This window comes from Carex rostrata, chromosome 5 (assembly GCF_964058835.1).
Source record: "Carex rostrata chromosome 5, lpCarRost1.2, whole genome shotgun sequence".
NCBI lineage: Eukaryota > Viridiplantae > Streptophyta > Magnoliopsida > Poales > Cyperaceae > Carex > Carex rostrata.
Window position 1 is genome coordinate 12,644,704 of NC_135922.1, and position 20,562 is coordinate 12,665,265.

Sequence of the window (20,562 nt, forward strand, 5' to 3'; positions counted from 1 at the left end):
GGATCGGGTTTACTCCCGCCTTCTGGAATATCGACCGTGCCTGCTACACAGAGATTACCCTCGAGTTCCTCTCCTCTCTCAAGCTTCGACAGGACGTGCGTGGCCGCTACTACATCAAGTTCCAGATGCTCAATGAGACGCGCCGGATCACTCTGGTCAGACTTTGCGAGTGGTTCGGTTTTGAGCGCGACCCCGATACTGATTTCCTTGACCATCGCGTGGGGTTCGACAAAGCTCATTTCTGGCGTTTGATCACTGGGATGATGAGCGCCACCAGCGCCCAGTACCGCAGCATTGCCATTTCTCACCCGGTACTGCGGTGCATTCAGCGGACCCTAGGCTGTTCCATCTTCGCACGCGGCGAGACTGCAGCCCGTGTCAATGAGGAGGATCTCTGTCTGCTGGACCACATGCTCCGTCCTGAGGCCGAGTTGGCATGACCAGACCTAATGCTGTTCATGGTCCGTCACTGGCTGGATATCCAGCGCAACACAAAGGTAGGTGGCGCTGTTCGCATTGGCGCCTACGTCACCCTGATCGCTGACCGGCTTGGCGTCTCGACCGCAGGCCTCACTCTCTCTACTGGCCATCTCACCCTGGATGCCAAGGCATACGAGCGGGCAACTTTCATCAAGATCGAGCGCGGCCCTGCCGGCCACCGTTCTCGCTACTTCTGGGCTTTGAAGGGTCATGGCTTGCATCTGATGCCCCTCCGTCTTACACCCCTGTCTTTTGATGATGAGAGCACCTGGTTTTTCACCGAGCCTCTGCCAGATGAGCCGGCACCACCTTCTCCTCCTATCCAGCCTCACTCTCCCACCCATGGTGATGTGCCCATGACCGATGCTCATGTCTCTCCTGCACACCCTCATGTATCTCCTGTGCATTTCCATGACTCCACCTTCCATGCTGGCCCATCCACTTCATATGCTGGCACTTCCTATCCACCTCCCATTCCCTCACCTACTATCCAGGATGTCTATAGCCTCGTCTATGACATGAGGTGTGAGCAGGGTGCCATTCTCTATGATCTACAGCGCCGGGTGGGTGACATTGAGGATGTTTTGCGCGATTGGAGGTTCGATCCCTCCGATGACTGAGCAGGTTTGTTTTTCTTCTCCCCTTCCTTTGCTTTATCTTAGAGTCTCGAAGCATTGAGGACAATGCTCAGACTAAGCTTGGAGGGGTGATTTTAGGATTTATTTATTTTTACTTAGGCCATGTTTACTTGTTTATTGCATTTGTAGGTAGGAATTTGTGTGACTGTTTAGATTGGAGACTTTTCGAAAATTGTTGGTGTTGATTAGGATGACCCTAGGAGATTAGAACTATTCCATAATTGACCAACGAACTGATGAGGACGAATGTTTTGAGCATTTGTAACAATGAAAACTTGAAATGTATTGAGAAACTCATTTAGAAATTGACTTGTGCCTTTTCAATTAGGGAAATGGGGATTATTGATAAAGAAAGATTTGGGATACCTATTGGTATGAAGGAATATTAGTGGGTGCGTGTATTCATGATATGTGCAAAAAAAAATATATATATATCAAATTGAAAAGACGGAGAACATAAGAGTACTGGCAATAAGTCCTTTTAGAACGCCTTTGAGCTCGTCTCCCACTTAGAAAAGAAAGGAATTTTTTTGCACATATCAACATGCGAAGTCCGCAACTTTCTGACCTAACCTTGTTCCAAGCTTGGGGGGGTAAAAATGGAAAAATCTCCATAAATGAGGGCAATGGTTAAATTGATACATGACAACTTGATCAATTCAAGTACTCAGTTTTACAAGTATTCAAATATTTCAGAATTTGAAGTTTGGTTGGTTGGTTCGTGTGGAGAATCAAGGTTAAATAGGGAAAGTCCAAATTATACCAACATGATTCTTGAAGTTTCTAATTGAAACAACTCATGTAAATTCTTACACTTAGGAAACTTGCATTTAGAGTCCAAACCGGTACCAATGTTTAGATCTCTGCTTGAGGACAAGCAAAGGTTAAGCTTGGGGGAATTTGATATCACTTTATTAGACCTATTATTTCGACTTGTTTCCATACAAAAATCTATGTTTTGAACCAACAAATGGTGCCTTTTTACATTGAATATCCATAGAATGTGGTACTGCTATGTTTTGGTTCTTATTTTGCAGAAATCAAGCGAAATCGGGCAAAATCAGGCGAATGGCAGACTTCAGGAAGATCTGATGTGAGTCGCATCACCCATGATGCGGGTCGCATCAAAGCCCAAAGAGACCTGCGATGCGACCCTCACTCCTCTCTTGAAGACCAGATGATGCGAGTCGCATCTACCTGATGCGAGTCGCATCTACCTGATGCGAGTCGCATCTACCTGATGCGAGTCGCATCTACCTGATGCGAGTCGCATCTACCTGATGCGAGTCGCATCTACCTGATACGAGTCGCATCAACTGTTGCCGCCCAATTCAAATTCAACCCGATAAGCCCCAAGTCAGATCCGTTGCCTATATAAGCAGGTCCTATGCTAGAATTTCGGGAGCTTTTTCCCCCTTTACATTCCAGATCACTTAGAGAGCAGAGATCAAGAGAGAAGAAGGAGATTGGAGCTTGCTTGAAGAAGAGGAGAAGAGAAGATTGCAAGATCCTCTCCAATCCACCTTGGATCTTCGAGCTTCATCATGATCTGCCTATTCTCTCTCTCTTTTATGCTTTCTTTTACTATGCTTGAGTAGATCTCTAGTTCCTAGGGTTAGGATGTAGTCTCTAAACTTTGTCTTTGAGTTGCATGTTGTTTTGATCTAAGTTTGAACTTGTGTGATTCTTTATTTGAGTATTCATTGATTGTTTGATTGATTCTTGATTGTCTACTGTTAGATGTCTATAGCATCTCTTCTAGTAATTTGACCTTGATGTTTCTTGCAATTGTGATTGAGTATTTGAAGTAGATTTATGATCAATAGTAGCCGAGAGGTGAACTTTCCATTATCGAAAGGTTGTGGATACTTCTAGCAAACCAGACAATCAATTTAGTTTAGATACCAGTAGGTGAGAGCTACAGGTTGAAGCCTCGCACAAGAAATCAACTTAGATACGAACACATGTCAGCTCTGCTCGAGGGCCATGCGACCCGCATCAGAGATGATGCGAGTCGCATCATACGGGTCGCATCAGAGATGATGCGAGTCGCATGATAGGTCCAGAGAAGGCAAAGTTTGGGATGAAACCTGAGACCCTGGGAACGCCTTTTATCATTGTTCAAAACCAAAACCTTTAATTTCTTTCATTTACCGTTAATAGAATTGACACTCGAAATTAGGAAATATAAACAAACCAAACTCAACTTTTCACACTTCTAGTACCTAACTCGGATTAGTAAGAATTTAGAACTCGAATTGTACCGTCCCTGAGGATCGATACCTTATTATACTATACGGATAGGACTGTGCACTTGCAGTCTTAGACGAGAGTAGATTCAAGGTTTAAACTGGTACAGCTAGCTGTACCTGAAACTTTGTAGCATACTTTTGTAAGCGAACAATCTCCTCCTCGAATTTTTTTTTTGCCCCTCTCTAAATGTTTAATTGGTAATTCGGATTAAATTTAGTACTAAAATTAAAATAAATTTTTTGAATTATAATTGATAATTAGAATTATAAGTTAGAGCATCATAATAAATAACAAGTCAGGGCGTTGAAACGTATAACTCAAAGCATTATTTTTTTTTTATCGAGTACCTAATTAGTTAATGGGTTTAAATCTGATTCGATATTTATTTTCCCCCCTCTGATGAAAATTCTAGATTTGTCACGGTTAATATAGATGCATATATATATGAGCAAAGCTAAGGTGTGATGTGCTCACCAAAAAGATTTGGTGAGCACAAGTTCAAAAGTATATCGGGTCGATTTCAAATGCTGAATTCAAACCGTTAAAATTCATGTACTTCATAACTGATGCATATACATACAAATTTAAAAAAAAAAATCAAATTTCTTTTCTACAAGATCAAGCAATCAAATAAATGATAAAAATTGCTTATATAAAACAACTTATAAATTAACTTATAAAAAATGTTTATTCCTTTGACCGCTTGACCTTATAGCAAATATTTTGAAAAATAGTGGTATTTATCACCGATTTTATTTGAAATCAAAAACCATTACATATCTGACCTAGTACCTAAAATTGGTACCAAAATCAAATACGGCAAGTCTGTACAGCTGTTCAGAACAAAAGCAGAAACAAAGGAAAACAAAAACAACATAACATGCCCACAACTAAGACAACATCATAAGAAAACACAAAAACATCATAACATGCATAAAACTAAGTACTACATATCTAATAAGTCTTCATCCTCCTCGTCGCCAGACATTGGATATGGGGGGTTGTCATCTGTAGAACCCTACACCAGGAGGTCCAAAGCTTGAATCGGTTTTGGACTTCTTTCCTCTTTCAATAGAAGGAGATCTGGGAGATTCTTAATATCAAATAAACAATTTATATAATGTTTATCTGTATTTAAAGTCCATCCGATATATTTTTGAAGTTGTGATTACTAAATGCTGGACCATAAAAGGGGAATAAGCATTTCGTTTCCTCCGAGGATGAAAATTGATTGGGTTTCCTCCGAGGATGAAAATTGATTGGGTACTGGGTGCATTTCCTATTTCAATTTTTATTTTATTTTAGAAAAAATACGAAAGAGATTTTTTAAAAGAATGTCATCAAGTACGAGTAAAATAGATTAAAACATATACTAATCTTCTAATATATATTTTGAGATTTTGGTTTTTCTCCTTGTTTGTTCTTTTTTCTTAATTTTTAATTTGTATCTAATCTTAAAATTCATATAACTCAATTATCTCACAATTATTTATTTTGTATCCGTATTTGAATTCGTATTCATGGATTATATGCTATGTACCCTTACCCATTTAAAGCAGATTTTATTTTAAATTTTGAAATATGTTTATTGTCTGTTTTTGTATTTGTATTTGTATTTGTATTCGTATTCTCTCAGTGAAAGATAGATATAAATTTAGTATTAACATTATCCGCTCCGAATTTGCTCTGTTTACATTTTTAATCACGTCACTTCACATCACTTGAAAAAAAAAATCATGTAAATAAATATTTATTTTGTCAATGTGAAAATTCAAATTGTGACAGATATGTTGGAAGATAGCATCTGTGTAACTGAACAGCCTGATATTGCAATATGGAATTACCGTGTTATATTTAATAAATAAATCAGAGAACTCATGAAGGTCATGTTTTATTAATCGATACACCGTAATTGGTGGGAATATGTCTCTGAATCATCTTTTAAGTTATCAAGTATTTTTTTAATTATTAAATCAGCATTAATTATTATTAAATTTATCATGTGTTGCATTTTATTTGTTAATAAATGTCTATCAATGTGTGAGTATATCTAATTCAATATATGATATTAAATACTTTATTTTGTGATCACTTTTCAAAATTTGTAGATACTATTTTATGCTGCATTCTTTTTTATATATAGTATTTTGTTTTCAAAACAAAGTCCAAAAAGATAGCCATAGTAATTATTATTCCAATAATTTGTAAAGTCACAATCTACATTTAGTAAATTGCACAAACAAAATAGGCAATATTATGAAAATTTGGAAAGAAAACTTGTAACGTCTTTCTAATGAGAAAATGCTATGCATACAACTTCCGACTCTTCAATGATGAATACTTAAATTTAATATGTATGATCAGATAATAACAAACTATAAAGTAACTACAACCTAAATGTAATTGATTGTATAAACACAATTATTATTGTTTCAACAAATTTGCATGACTAAACTACTAAGAATGGACAATCAAATTTGCATGATCTTTTCATCCTTAACATGATATATATATCCAAAATATACTAGTCATGAAAATACAGCAAATCAAATACATCGATCTTTGTTTAGCTATATCAAAAGTAAATATTGTATTACAATAATTCAACTAATTAAACAGATTTATTAGAATAAAATATCAGAGAAAATCAAAGTTAATAACATGGACTAGCATCATCTCTAAAAGGAGATAGTTTTTCCTTCACTACAAAACTCATTCTGCACTTTTTTGATACATTTTCTTGAGATGGTAGTTGTCATTAACCTCGTACTTGTCCAACATGGCTATTCAAGCTTTCTCGAAATCCAATAATGTCAAGTTACGGTTAATCACAGAAAATGCTCCATTGCTTTTCTGAGCACGTGCCATTGACAACACCTATGTACGATATTTGGAAGAACCTTCCTAATGGTCACCCTCATTTCGGGATCCTGATCGGCAATTGTAGTTGTTGGATGCTTCCCGTACATTGCCGTGGTCCATGTTCTGAATAACCAAGTAAGAAAGTTTTCTTTCTCTGATCTAAGAAGTGACATGTCAAAAAAACAAGTGTTGATGATGGTTTACCCCTAATAAATGGCGCTCATGGCAAGCTATATCTATTGGTATTGTAGGTGGTGTCACTATCAAATGTGACAACATCTCCAAACTCTAATTATGCCCTTTTTCCCTACTATTAACGCAGAAAAGATATATTGGTGTTGATAGCATTGCAGCATATATAATGAAATATTGTTTGGATGCAGTTCTCTTGTCATTTTGTAGGAATATAGAGTAATGAATTAAAAGAAAATTTCTTTTTCTGAGGTTTTTGTTTTCTTTGTAATTTTCTCTATTTGGTCAAATATTAAATTCATGTGCTGATCAGGTTTCGACTGAATTTGGATACCAGAATCCAAATCCTAATGTTTTGGTTCCTACAAATAATGCATCACTTGAATACTTGATGTATAACTCTATAGACGTATAAGCTTTACTCACCATAATTCAAAAATGCAAATAATAATACAAGCTTTTATATATTTTGAGTTTGTTCACATGCAAGCCAATGAGTCAATTTTCCAGCATATTGATCTTTGCGCAAATGAATCATAATAATTAAATTATAAAATTGTACATGAGTCGTTATTATTAAAGAAGAACAAAATCAATCAAATTGGCCATTTGAAATTTTGAATTCTATAATACTAATTCTGGAAAAAAAAAAATTACGGTATAATGTGGCGTCAGAATGCTCCCCTACCAATTATTTGAAGAGTTCTAAGCAATCCTAGTTTTAGAAACTAGAACTATTGACTTGAAAAAGAAGACAGAAGTAAAGATGGATCCGTATCTTCCCATACCTGATTCAACACAATTGAAATGGACGGTCCAGATTTACTCTCAGCTGGTCCTTGCTAGGGATGACAGAGGGAGCAGTATTATTTGTGCTTTGAGATTCATGCCAAATTAAAAAGAATAATTTTGGATGATCCGATTCAATTGTACTCAGTCTGGTAACCTAAGAGGATGTGAATTCAGAGAAAATGGGGGTTGGTTTCAGCAGAGTAAAGAGGAAGAGGAATCAATGAAGAGTATGACATGTGGGCCATTTTATGATAAAAAAATCTCTAAATTTGTTTTTTAACTGAGAACAATTTAAATTCTACAATGCATTGCTTCGGAACTTGAATAAACCTATCCTACAATTCCTACAATTCCAACAGAGAACAATCACATAAAAGAAGCTGTGAGACGTTGTAAGAGTTACATGAACGGGTTTGAACTCAGCATGAGTTTCAATATTTTTGAATCTGTACTCAGATAATGGGCTTGGATTCAGTATGAGTTTTAATTTAAATTTGTTCGGATCTCAATCCGGATTTTTTTTTTTAATAAATCAAATATTTTAAATGGGCTGCCGTTTTGGTTAATTCTAAAACAAAATCTGTATATTAAATTTGCATAGTTAGGATTTATGCGACCGAGCACCTCAAATGCATATGCACAGTGTAAAACTGTATTTTATTACACTGCATATATCCATGCAACATAGGTGCCCATTGTGTTAAATTGAAAATTTCAGAGAATGAGACGCGTGGGATGATCGAAGAACATGCGAATTCTAGTTTCAGAGGTAAATGTAGCGCTGGGTAGATTGAGAAAAAGTAAAATTTGTGGGTGAGTATGAAAAATTGTCCATCAGATGTTCAGATGTAACTAGGTGTTCAGATGTAACTAGGTGCTTAACGTTGCCGCAACCTGTTATGGTGCTCATGTGTAGGGATGTCAGTTTGATGTTGATACTTTTGTTAACGGAAAAGTACATATATGTATGTGTAAAAAAACTTCGTCAATTATTATTCTGATAGCCAATCTTTAGAAATTCATTGGGAAATATAATTTCTACTTAAACAATCTACATTTTCCTTTGCATGCATTTAAGAATATAATTGGTAGTTAAACATCCGAAGCTACCACTTATTCATAATAGATGTTGCAACTATCTGGAAATAGAGAAGGCAATTTCAGATATATGCGCTATACTGGAACTACTCTGTTTTTTTTTTTTTTTGAAACCTATACTGGAACTACTCTCTGAGGAATCATCTTGTGTACTAATATTGTAGTGCCAGGAAAAAAATTGAAGAAAATAGTAGTTATAATGAAATAAAATTAAGTACCGTACTTGAAAGTCAAATAGGCCCATCTCTGAAAAGTACAATTCCGAAACTATAATTAATATGTTACAAATAGGACTGGTTGCTTCTGATTCATGCATCTGCGTGGTGCACATAGGTGTCGACTTAAAAAGCATTGTACAAATCACGATGAGGTGCACTCTTCTGTGGAAGTTCCTTAGCAGCATTCACCACCAGGTGGAGATTAAAATTTCTGTTCCAAATATAAACAAATAATTATTCCAACTATCATCTTAGGGAAGTAATTAAGTGTGTTTATGGACTCAGTTCATCAAATAATTGTTCTAGGAGAGTCAATTCAGTGTGACATACAATTCAACTGTTACTATCAGCAAGTACACGAAGAAGTAAATGTAAATAAGTGGAAAATGTGGTTGCATCAGAAACCAGAAAAAAGTATCTACACGGATACTCCTGATTTGGATATATATGATTAACACCATCAATCATCTTCAACTTATACTGGCTAAAAAGAAACTAATCCATTAGCAACAAAAACAAAGATGGAAGAGTATTAGAGCATCAATTATAAGCATCCTTACATTAGCTTCTGTCTCAGGTTCGTAGACAAATGGGATTGGATTCGGGTTGGGAGTGGTAGGATCTGTTATTATTTTCTTCTATCATGGAGCAACCTATCTAGCTCTCAAGCATTGCAACGCATCGCTGTTCAACTCGGAACACATCAATTTCATCTGATGTCGGCATCCTAATTAAGACATCATCCTAATTAATTGTTTCAGATGTCTCCCCATCGAAATATCATAATTATTTATCTCCCCATGTAAGCTAACTTTATTTATTAATATACACATTTGTTAATATTATCATTTAAGAATAGAAATTAATATTATTTAAAAAATTAGGGAGACAAATCTTTTAATCTATATTGTTTCGCTAACTTTTCGCCCTTTTCCATAAGACAATGTCTGTAGTGAATCATATTGAGACAAACACTAATGTGGATTGGAATATAAGTAGCCTTATTCCCTTGCTCTATATGGAAGCACATGTGATACAAATTTGTTGCACTGTACCAGTGCATCTGGTGCAATATATACGGGTACAGAAAGATAAAAGACTCCTTGATTCAGATTTACCTGGATCATGCAAACGGGTTGGTGTTCTCCTTTGTAAGCGCTAGTACGTTTGCCTCGCTTTCTCCTCTCTGGGCTAACCTTTCGCATAAGATGAGGTCAGTTAAGAAACGTGAGGTCATGATATACAGTGTTGGTAGAGATTCACCATGATGAAAAGGCATCCCATTTACACAAAATACTGTCTCTGCATTGCTGGAGTCGATGAAAGCTTCAGTATAGAAAAGCATGCGAAAAAATCTGAAAAAAAAAAGATGAAAATATCAATGTAATTTAAAAAAAAAAACTGTAGGCGATACATCAGGTTATGTAGGGTCAACATGAAATCAAATTTAAGACTTATTGATTTACCCGTGCGATTCTGGTAGTTCAATCTGTGTACCAGTGCATAGGATAGACTGGTACAGACTAGTACCAGTGCTCAGAACAGCATCAAATTGCTATACCAAGGCCAGGCAACATCAGGGGTTCAACAGAGAAGTTTTTGAATCAGTTTATTTTGCTTAAAAGCACTAATTTTTTAATTCATCAGTTTTAATTCAGAAATAAACTGATGAATTAAAAAATATTGAAATGCTTTTAAATCAGTTTATTTAAGAGTACTCTTAAATCTTAAGAACTGAATTTATTTTGAAATTCTGTCATGGTTAGATGTCCTTGCATGTGTGAAATTCTATTGTTAAAACAGGAACATGAATAAGGAGCATTCAAAGTGACAAACATGTATGTTGTCTGGTAGGAACAGCTGATGTAAACTGAAATAACCGGCAGTGTAAAATTTGAAATTAGTAACTTTGTACAGCGCAGCAATGGTATACAATGCTATTTTTTATTCTATAGTCCATGCACCTAACCAACCTAAATTTGCTATGCTAATATCTGTTACTATTATTTCTTCAGTAAGCAAAAAATGCAAATTGAGGGGTAAATCTATAAATAAATCAGCTGTTATTCCAACAGGGACCTCGTATTTCAATAAGAATCGTTCAAATTTTTTCCAATACGCAAATCATAGAGAAAGGCAATCTGTAGTGCAAAAATTGACAACGGAAAAATGTAAGGCAATCGATAACTTCACCTTGTATGCGAAATTGTTGAAGCCAACAATGTCTTCCTCACTGTGAACAATCTGTTTGGATTAAAGAAATGGGAGAAAGCAAAATAAATTAAGTTTTAATTAGTGGAAAATCAAATCGTCTGAGATTCTTTGGTGGGGAGGAACCCACGTGAGGTTCAGGGAAGAAAGATTAATAAACAGATTCTTTTTCGTAAAGGTAAAATGGGTATCTCGTAAATTAAAAATAATTTTTAATAGGAAAAATAACAAAATGATTAAATTTTTTAGCAATTCGTACCAGCGGAAGCAATTTGTACCGACAGAAGCAACCCAAGTGAGATTGACGGGGGAGAAAATTGAGCTAAACCACAGAGGAAATAGATGAGCAGTACAATCAATTGACTAAAAGGAGGTACACTGACCAAAGAAGAAACTGGTAGGCGTGGATCGCGGGAGAAGCAACACGTATCTGGAGGAAGGCAATGTGGATACTTTGCAAGGAAAGGAAGCGGCAGCTGGATCTTATGGATTTTAGGGCAAAATCACGGGTGCCACGTTTTTTCTGGGGAAAAATCACGGGTGCCACGTTTTTTCTGGGGAAAAATCGCGGGTGCCGCGAAGCTTTGTTCAGTGGTTTGGAGGTGATGCAATGGAGCGTCAGCAAAAATGAATCTGCCCCGTCGAAGCCGCATCGGACGGAGATGAGATGGAGAGGCACTGTTCATTGATGGCGTCATCGAACATCCAAAATTAAGATTTTATAATGTACATATATTTCCCAAATTGAACTTTCCGAGAAACTTAAATTGATTAGAAGGCCAGTGGCAAATAACCCAAACACGTTAAGTCGACGCGTGTCACTAGAGAGATCCATTGACTATAAGTCTACGAGCTCCACTAGAGATCCATTGACTATTTGTCTTTACACTTCTGAGTATAACTTTAGTGTAGTGAGTTATTATCCTTCTGGTCATTCACTACTGACACAACCCGTTTCACAAAAAACAGTTACAGCAAACCCGTAACACTAGCTTTTTTCTCTCTCCCCAGGAATTCGTATTCTCTGAGATATCTCAAACTTTGCGTGACTCTATGGAAAATCTCAACCGTTTAAATACGTTCTGCACGAATCTCAAAGCTCACATAATATTGACCCCTACATCACCCCCGAATAGGCACCGGACACATCGGTCACGCAAAAGTTGAGATATCTCAGAGGACACGCACTCTCTTCCCAGAGTGAACTCGATCAAGCACATCTCCCCCAATTGCAATTTTTCATACCAGAGTAAGAGTAGCATGGATCCTGTGTCAATGACCTTTACAGCAGTGAGCTGGCTGATGAGTTCTCTGGTAAAAAAGGCTGTAACTGTGTTGTTGGAAGCATGGGCAAAGCGCATCGGCCTTGGAAAAGAGTTCAAATCTCTCAAGGACCAGCTGCTGCAGCTTAGTGCTCTGCTTACAAGCGCTCACAGCCTTCGTACCAACAATAGTTTCCTCGAGGAGTTGGTTCAGAATCTTCAGCAATTGGCGTATCAAGCTGAAAACTTACTTGACGAATTGGACTATTACCGGCTTGAGGACCAAATTCACCAGACAGGTACCTGAGAAAAGTTATTGTTATTTTATAATTCAAATATGTATGCTTTTTCATGATTGAAATGATATATATAAAATTAAACCAAAATCTAGCTAAATTATGTCAACCAATTGATGATATATGTTGAATATCTATCGATCGATCACTCAATAAAGGATATGGCTGGGGAAGAAAGGATATGGATGGGGAATGCGGGTCCCACCTGCCTCATTAAAATTTTCTTTTTTACAATTTCAACCTTTAAATTTTAAGATTTTGTAAATCAGTCATAATAATAATTAAAAGAAGATTTAAGTATTATCAAGTATATATTTTCTACTATCCCTATTTCGTATAAATTCTAACTTTCAACATTCATTACTAACTATTTCATATAATATATTTATCGTATTTAATTTTAAATTAATTAAATTTTCTTCTCCATCTGTCTAGAAAATCACTATTTGCTCGTTAAATGTTACCTATGTTAGTTATCATGCTTATATTATATTATCTTAGTGGATTAATTAAGTGTAATTATTTGTTTAAACAAAAAAAATTTGACAAATTAATCTTTTATCAATAAAAATAGTACAAAAAATAACCAGCTATGGGACTTGGCGCAATACGGGCTGATCAAGTGGGCCTGCATCCAAACAAAATTTAATTATTCCTTAAATACCCAGTATCTCTCTTTGATCTAAAATCAACAAATTTCCCACCGTTCCTGGAAGAAAAATGGAGACAGGGGAAGCGAAAGCTCTGGTTTGGGATAATCCTCTGTTGAGGAAGTTGGAGAAGAAAGTGATGTGCTGTCCATTTATTGGAGAAATGGACATCACCATTACATCCTTAACATGTCTTATTATCCCATAATTAGATGACCATTCCTTTATTATACGGTCACATATTACAATTCAATAAGTTTATGTAATTGGTATAATTTTCTAATAGGTACCCAAGAGAAAGTAAACAGCAGTAATAAATCATCAACTGCATCCTCTTCTTCTAGTTTTCAGCTCGCAAACCGTTCCATCCGTTCAACTTTGAAGGGGATGTCTTGTTGCTCTGCACAAGATGCGCTAATATCCCTACCCGAAACCTTCTCTTCCAGAAATCTGAGGAGAAATCTGTCCCGAATGATGAATGAGTTAGCAGAGCAGTTGCATAAATTTGAGGAGAAAGTCCGCAATGCTGTGCAAACAGAATCTCTAGTTATAACTGCCAGGAATAATGAAATAAGTCAAATTGAAGCAACAAACTTACGCCAAACATCATCATTTCTTACTGAACCTAGAGTTTTTGGGAGAGACCAAGAGTGTGCCCAACTAATGAACCTATTAACAAATGAAGAATCTACCATAGTGGGCAAGGTCCCTATACTAGCAATAGTTGGTAGTGGTGGTGTGGGGAAGACTACCATTGCTCGAATAGTTTTCAATGATCCAAAAGTTGATAGCTACTTTGAGGTTAGAATCTGGATTTGTGTGTCTACTTGGTTTGATGTTGACAGACTTACACGCGAGATGCTAGAAGGTGCATGTGGCAACAGATATGATGAACTTCGTAACCTCAATAAGCTCCAAAGTAATCTTAAGGATGAATTGGTCTCCAAGAGATTCCTACTTGTTTTGGATGACATGTGGGAAGATGACGATAAGAGCCAATGGGATTCAATGGTAGCTCCATTACATAATTGTGCGGTGAAAGGGAGTATAATCTTAGTGACAACTAGAAAACAATCTGTTGCCAAATTGGTCGATGCAAGAGATACTATTTATTTGAAGGGTCTAGATGATAATGCATTTTCATCATTCTTTAGTACATGTATATTCAATGATCCAAACTATGGAGGAAATTGGAGGTTAAGAAATATCGGGCAGCAAATTGCCAATAAGTTGAAGGGTAACCCACTAGCAACAAAAACTGTAACTGCTCTGTTAAAAGAAAAGGTTGATGAGAGATATTGGATGAAAATCAGGAATAGTGAAGAGTGGAAATCTCAGAGTGGTCCAAATGATATTATGCCCGCACTTCAGTTAAGTTATGATCATATGCCCTTTCATCTCCAAAGGTGTTTCTCATATTGTGCTATTTTTCCAGAGGATCATGCTTTTACATGTGAGGAGTTGGTATATTTATGGATGGCTCAAGGTTTTCTCGATGTAAGATCTGAAGGCAAAAGGATGGAGGATATTGGGAGTGCTTACTTCTATGATCTATTTGATCGTGGCTTCTTCCAAACTAAACAATCAACATATGGTGGTTTAGTGTATGATCATGGTTTCTTCCAAACCAAAAAATCAACATACGATGGTTTAGTGTATTATACGTTTCATGACTTGATTAATGATTTGGCACGTATAGTTGCCTCCAAACAATGTTTAACCATTAATGGTCCTGAACCTCGACAAATTCCAGCAACCATATGTCATTTGTCAATTTATAATTGTAGAAAAAGTGGTGAAGAAGAAATAGTCAGGGCATTGGTGTGTTTGGAAGGACAGAATCTAAGAACAATAATTAATTGGGATGAGTTGCCTTCAGGTAATTCAGGAAGTATTTCAAACCTGATCAAAATAACTAAATTTCTTCGTGCAATGAGATTAAATCTATGTTTCCTAGTACACCCACATAATGTCAACTTTCAGAAATTTGTTAGCCTCCGGTATCTAAGATTAATTATCTCGAATGACAACACATGCATGACTCTTCCACGAGAAATATGTATGCTATATCACCTAGAAGTGTTTGAAATTAAAATTGAACATGGGTGGTTTCCCATACTAAAGTTGCCAAGTAATTTTAGTGACCTTATTAGCCTGCGGCATTTTATTGTTGAGGGGGAAATTGACATGCACTCTAAGATTCGGGGTGTAGGGAAACTTACTTCTCTCCAAGAGCTGAATTATTTTGATGTTCAACAACAGAAAGGCTTTGAGATAGAACAATTAGGCTCTCTTAAAGAAATTGGAGGATCACTCCACATCTCGAATCTTGAGAATGTGAAATCTAAGGCAGAGGCAAGCAAGGCTAGACTAGCAGAGAAAAATAAGCTTGACCCTGTATTTACAATGGAATTATGGTGAACAAGAGAACGAAAATGTCCTCGAGGGCCTTAAACCAAACACCAACCTCAAATCGCTTAGTATAGAAGGATATGGCGGTGTGGCTTTTCCCACGTGGTTAGAGCCCTCTCTCATTTTTCTTGAGTCTCTAATTCTAGTGAATTGTAAAGCATGGGAGTTGCTTCCACCTATAGGGGAGTTGGAGTTTCTCAAGCATTTGAAGTTGTCTGGATTGCCTTTGAGGGAAATTGGACCTCAGTGTTATGGTACTCGTCAAAGCATAAAATTTCCATCCTTGGAAAAGTTGAGCATAATAGATATGCCAAATCTTGAAAAATGGGTGTGGAATGACCAACTTCAACTATCTCTTTGCTTCAAAACACTAAAAAAACTCAAAATTCGAGGTTGCACTAAATTAATGGATCTTCCTCTCTCAGGATGTGTCACATCTGAGCTATTGGAGAGGTTTCCTTCCCTAGAGAGTCTCAAAATTGAAGATTATCCACCATTGGGTTTCCATGAATTTAGCTTTCTGCGAGTTCTAGAGATATCCTACATCTCCAGTTTGGAATCTTTGGACTTGCATTCTTTTATGGCCTTAGAGAATTTAGTAATAAATGGGTGTCAGTCACTCACTTCCCTTACATTTGGGGTGCATTTGGTCTGTTTGAGGATTGTCGAAATTGTATCTTGTAAAACACTAAGCTCAATTAAAGATCTAAAGTCCTGGGTCAACCTGGAAGGCTTGCGTTTTAACAATTGCCCTAGTTTCATTGTAGCTTGGGACTCTGCATCAAAAGAAATAGAGAGGACAGAGCCAGACTTCTCCTTGTCTCTAAAAGAAATCAATGGCGACTCTCTTGCCCTTTTAACCTTGCCTATCTGCAAGCAGCTCACTTCCCTTCAAATTTTGTACTTGGAAGTTTACACCACTGAAGAACACGAACTTTCTCTGCAACTCCTTACCTCTATCGACTTAGTCGATATCAGGAGTTGTAAAAATCTTCAGTCATTTCCTTTTGATTTTTTCCCTTCCCTCAAGACAATCACGATTAAGTTCCCTCGCATTCAATCACTACCAACAAACAGCCGTATTGATATAATTGAAGGATGTTTGACACTAAGACGCATCAAAGAAGTACGTGTCTTACTTTTTCCTGTTCAGGTAATACTTTAAATATTCCACTATATATAGCTTAATGCTGACACTTTTAATACAAGTACTTGCCATTATGAGTAGGCTTGCGAGTTCAGCAAATTCAAGTCAATTCAATCATTTCTGCTTGAAACATATCAATACATTGAAAATGGACTTTACTGTTCAATTTGATATGTTCTAGCACTAGGCATATATGCCTGGCAAACCTTATTATGTATCTGATGATTTAATATCTATTTGTTTAATTTGTCAATTATCATTCTTTCCTTCTTTTGTTGCTTATACAGTTGTAGTGCATTGCAATCCCTAAATTATCTTGCTAGTTATCTAACAATTAACTTTTCTTTCAATATCTGAAACTAGATTACTTTTGAACTGAGCTGAGAGGAAATGATATGCCAGCAGATTGATGGATGTAGTTAATTAACAGCAAAGATGTCAAGGTTAAGGAATTAGGTGAGCATCACTTCTTAAGTAGATACAAGTATTAATTAGTAAGCTTCGATAAACATGAGCTGTTCATATGCAAACTTCACTGCAATTGCAAGGGTATAGTTCAAAACATCTCACGATATTGTACAAAAATGGACTTAGCAAACTTCCTATATTTTTTTTTTTTTTTTTTTGGAAAACTTGTTAGCACAGTCAACAGTAATTTTTACTAGCGAAACAGCCTATTTTTAATTTCTTCATAGAAGTTCATTCTCGTTTATAGGTTTTTTCAATATCATGTTTTGTATTCCTATTTCCTTCACGTTAAAATCATCGGTATAAAAGAGTATGTAATATACAAATATGTTATGTATGTGGGCCTGATTCTAGAAGTATGCGGGGGGTGGCAGGGGGGCGACAGCTCCCTGCGAGTGGTGTCTGAGGTTACGGAGCACCTTTCTGTTGAGCCCGGAGAATTTTATTTTCAGAGAAGTCAATTACATGAAAATCCTTTAACCGACGGCCCAGATTAGTCAAGTTACCCATCAAGATGTGCGGTCCGGATTAATCTGTTTTCACGCCCTTTCAGTGGGTTTTGTATTTTATATATGCATTAAATCTCTCTGTAATTTATTGTAACTGGCTTTGAGAAATAGTGGATTTGTTTTAGCGAGCGGCCGTGGGTTTTCTTCCCCTAGAGGGTTTTCCACGTAAAATCTGTGTGTTCTGATTGTGATTTTTTTTCTCAATTCTCTTTCTTTCTGTGTTGTGTGATTGCTCTCAACTACTCATATTCTCAACAAAATATGCATTATTATTTGATTTGATATTTCATTTTTATATACTAATTAATATTTTATTTTGTTTACTAGTGTAATTTATAATTGATTTTATTGGGCATTCTGGTCAGTTTTGCCTGCTGTGTTTCATTATAAGTACAAAAATAAATGAATGTTTAATTTGTTTTTATTTACTTTTCTTTGTACACTTACTTTTTATTTTGTGAATACAAAGTTTTTTATTCAACTAATTGCACAACACGCTTCATGAATAGTTACAGATACCCAGAGCACTGGCATGCTCCTCATAACTCCTCCCTAAGTTAACCAGTAGTAAAAGTTCTCTTGAAACCTCCATCTCATCTCTGATCCAGTTGGAATTTTTCATTCTTGTTCTTATATTTTCCTGACTGATTACCTGAGTAGCATGGATCTTTTGTCAATTGAGGCAGTGGGCTGGCTGATGAGCTGTCTGGTCATAAAGGCTGTAACAGCGTTATTGGAAGCAAGGGAAAAGCGCATCGGCCTCGGAAATGAGTTCGAAACCCTCAAGAATCAGCTGCTACTGCGGCCTTCGTACTAACAATAGTTGCCTGAAGGAGTTGGTTCAGAACCTTCAGCAACACGCGTATTAAACTGAAAACTTGCTTGATGAATTGGACAACTACCAGTTGGAGGGGGAGATTCAGCATAGAGGTACCTGAGAACAGTTATTCTTCTCTCATATTTACATAATCATAATATTGAGATGTATACCTATTTCATGATGGAAACGAAATATATAAAATTAAACCAACATCTCCTTGCCTTTTACTTTTCATGATTTGTAAAGTCCCATGTCAAAAATCGACAATTAACAAACAATAATTACGAACGTATTAAACAAAAAAATTAGACAAAAACCAAATAATGCACGTATTACCTTTCTTTCGGTAACCGGCAAGTATCAGAAGAAGCAAAGACGAGAAAAACCAGGGTATTGTTAGCAAAAGTACCAAATTGGTTATGCTACATACACCCAAGTTTGTCATATCCAACAGATTCCATTCTAATTAAATTTCCATCTTAAAAATAGAACTTGAAGATCTAAACAATAAATTAGTAGAGCAAATTATATTTGCGTGCATTGCACTTCCTCATATATGGAGTAAGCATATATACAAACAAAAGATCTGGTCATCTTAATCGTAACTGGTATGTATGTACAGTATGCCGAACTGAACTCAAGATTGTAAATTTGTAACATATATTAGCTAGCCTGAGACTTCTGGTAAAAGTAACATTTATTGTAGTTGTATGTGTTATTTCATATACCTGTGGAGATGATCATACTATCATGCAAACATTATAGATATTCATCTTGCAATTACAATCAAGAAAGCAGTTGTTGTTAAAAATTTAACTCTTTATTATAAATGTTTATCAATGTGTGAGTATATCTAATTCAACATATGAAATTAACTACTTTACTTTATGATCATCTATCGAATTTTTTTGTAGATACTATTTAATGTTGCATTTTTATAGCATTTATCTTGATTTAATAGATAAATTTATTTTTCCATATATTTTTGTTTTCAAAGCAAAGTCCCAAAAATAGTCATAGTAATTACAATTCCAATAATATGTAAAGTCTCAAGCTATATTTAGTAAATTGCACAAACCAAATAGGCAATAGTATGCAAATTTGGAAAGAAAACTTCTTATTTTTTTCTCATGAGGAAATATCATCCATATGACATCTGACTCAACAACTTTTTTTTTTTTTGTAAATTCAATATGTATGACCAGAGAACAACAAAACTCTATGAAATAACTACTATCTAGCACAATTGTTTGCATAAACACAACTACTATTGCTTCAAAGATAAATTTTCATGACCCAACTACTAACAATGGACAATCAAATTTGCATGATCTTTTTATCATTAACACATTATATATCCAAAATATACAAGTTATGAAAATACAATAGATCAAATACATCAATCTTTATTTAGCTCTATCAAAAGTAAATATTGTATTACAACAATTCAACTAATTAAACAGATTTACTAGAATAAAATATCAGAGAAAATCAAAGTTAATAACATGGAATTGTACAATTCCTGCAAGGAGATGGTCTTTCTATCACAACCATAGTTCTGGATGATATGCTGATGATACCACTTGTTTTAATTCTGTAGGGAATAATTCCAACTTTATACAAACCTCCATTTGCATTGGAGTCATTCTGAAAACAAAATTTTCTTAATTGATGTATGCTCATCATCATGGTCGTCGGGAATTGGCCAAGTTGGAGTCGGAATAATGGTTATTATTATGATATGTTTCAGGCAACGCGAATCATAACAGCAGGGATTACTACGGGGAACATGGATATAGAAAACTGGAATAGGAACAGAGCTGTTGTCAACTTGGAATGGTAATAAGAACTATAACAAAGTGGAACCAGTGGAATGGGAATAGGTGTAATTGGATCCCTCTTATTTAGAAATATATTTGAAGCTTGGTTTGTAAGTATAGAAGCTAAGATTTTGCTGAACTATTGAAGAGCATTGGATTAAATATTTAATAGCATATATAGCAGCATAGGAAATGTTTGGATGCAGTGGTCTTATAATTTCGTAGGAATAATTAATTAAAGGGGGAATTTCATATATCCCCCTCAAAAACTTCAATATTACGTATTTCCCCCTCAAAAAACTATAATAACATATTTACCCTTCAAAAGATGAGAAACTCACATATTTACCCAAAATCACTAAACCAGTCAAATTTAATACTTAAAATTAAATAAACAATAGTAATTAATGAAATAGGACCATTTTACCCCTCTT

The 20,562-nt window shown here is 35.8% G+C and overlaps 1 long non-coding RNA gene and 1 pseudogene across 2 annotated transcripts; one reads left to right on the forward strand and one right to left on the reverse strand.

Annotated features, from left to right (window-relative positions):
* Positions 1-8,506: 8,506 nt before the first annotated feature.
* LOC144554296 (uncharacterized) lies at positions 8,507-11,796 on the reverse strand. The gene is made up of 5 exons (XR_013511594.1): positions 11,004-11,796; positions 10,727-10,777; positions 9,652-9,888; positions 9,094-9,260; positions 8,507-8,744 (listed from the first exon to the last, which is right to left on the reverse strand). It is a non-coding gene; the product is annotated as an uncharacterized LOC144554296 (long non-coding RNA).
* Positions 11,797-11,923: 127 nt separating this feature from the next.
* LOC144554294 (putative disease resistance protein RGA4) lies at positions 11,924-17,313 on the forward strand (annotated as a pseudogene). The gene is made up of 3 exons (XR_013511593.1): positions 11,924-12,305; positions 13,239-16,517; positions 16,875-17,313. The product of XR_013511593.1 is annotated as a putative disease resistance protein RGA4 (transcript).
* Positions 17,314-20,562: the final 3,249 nt, after the last annotated feature.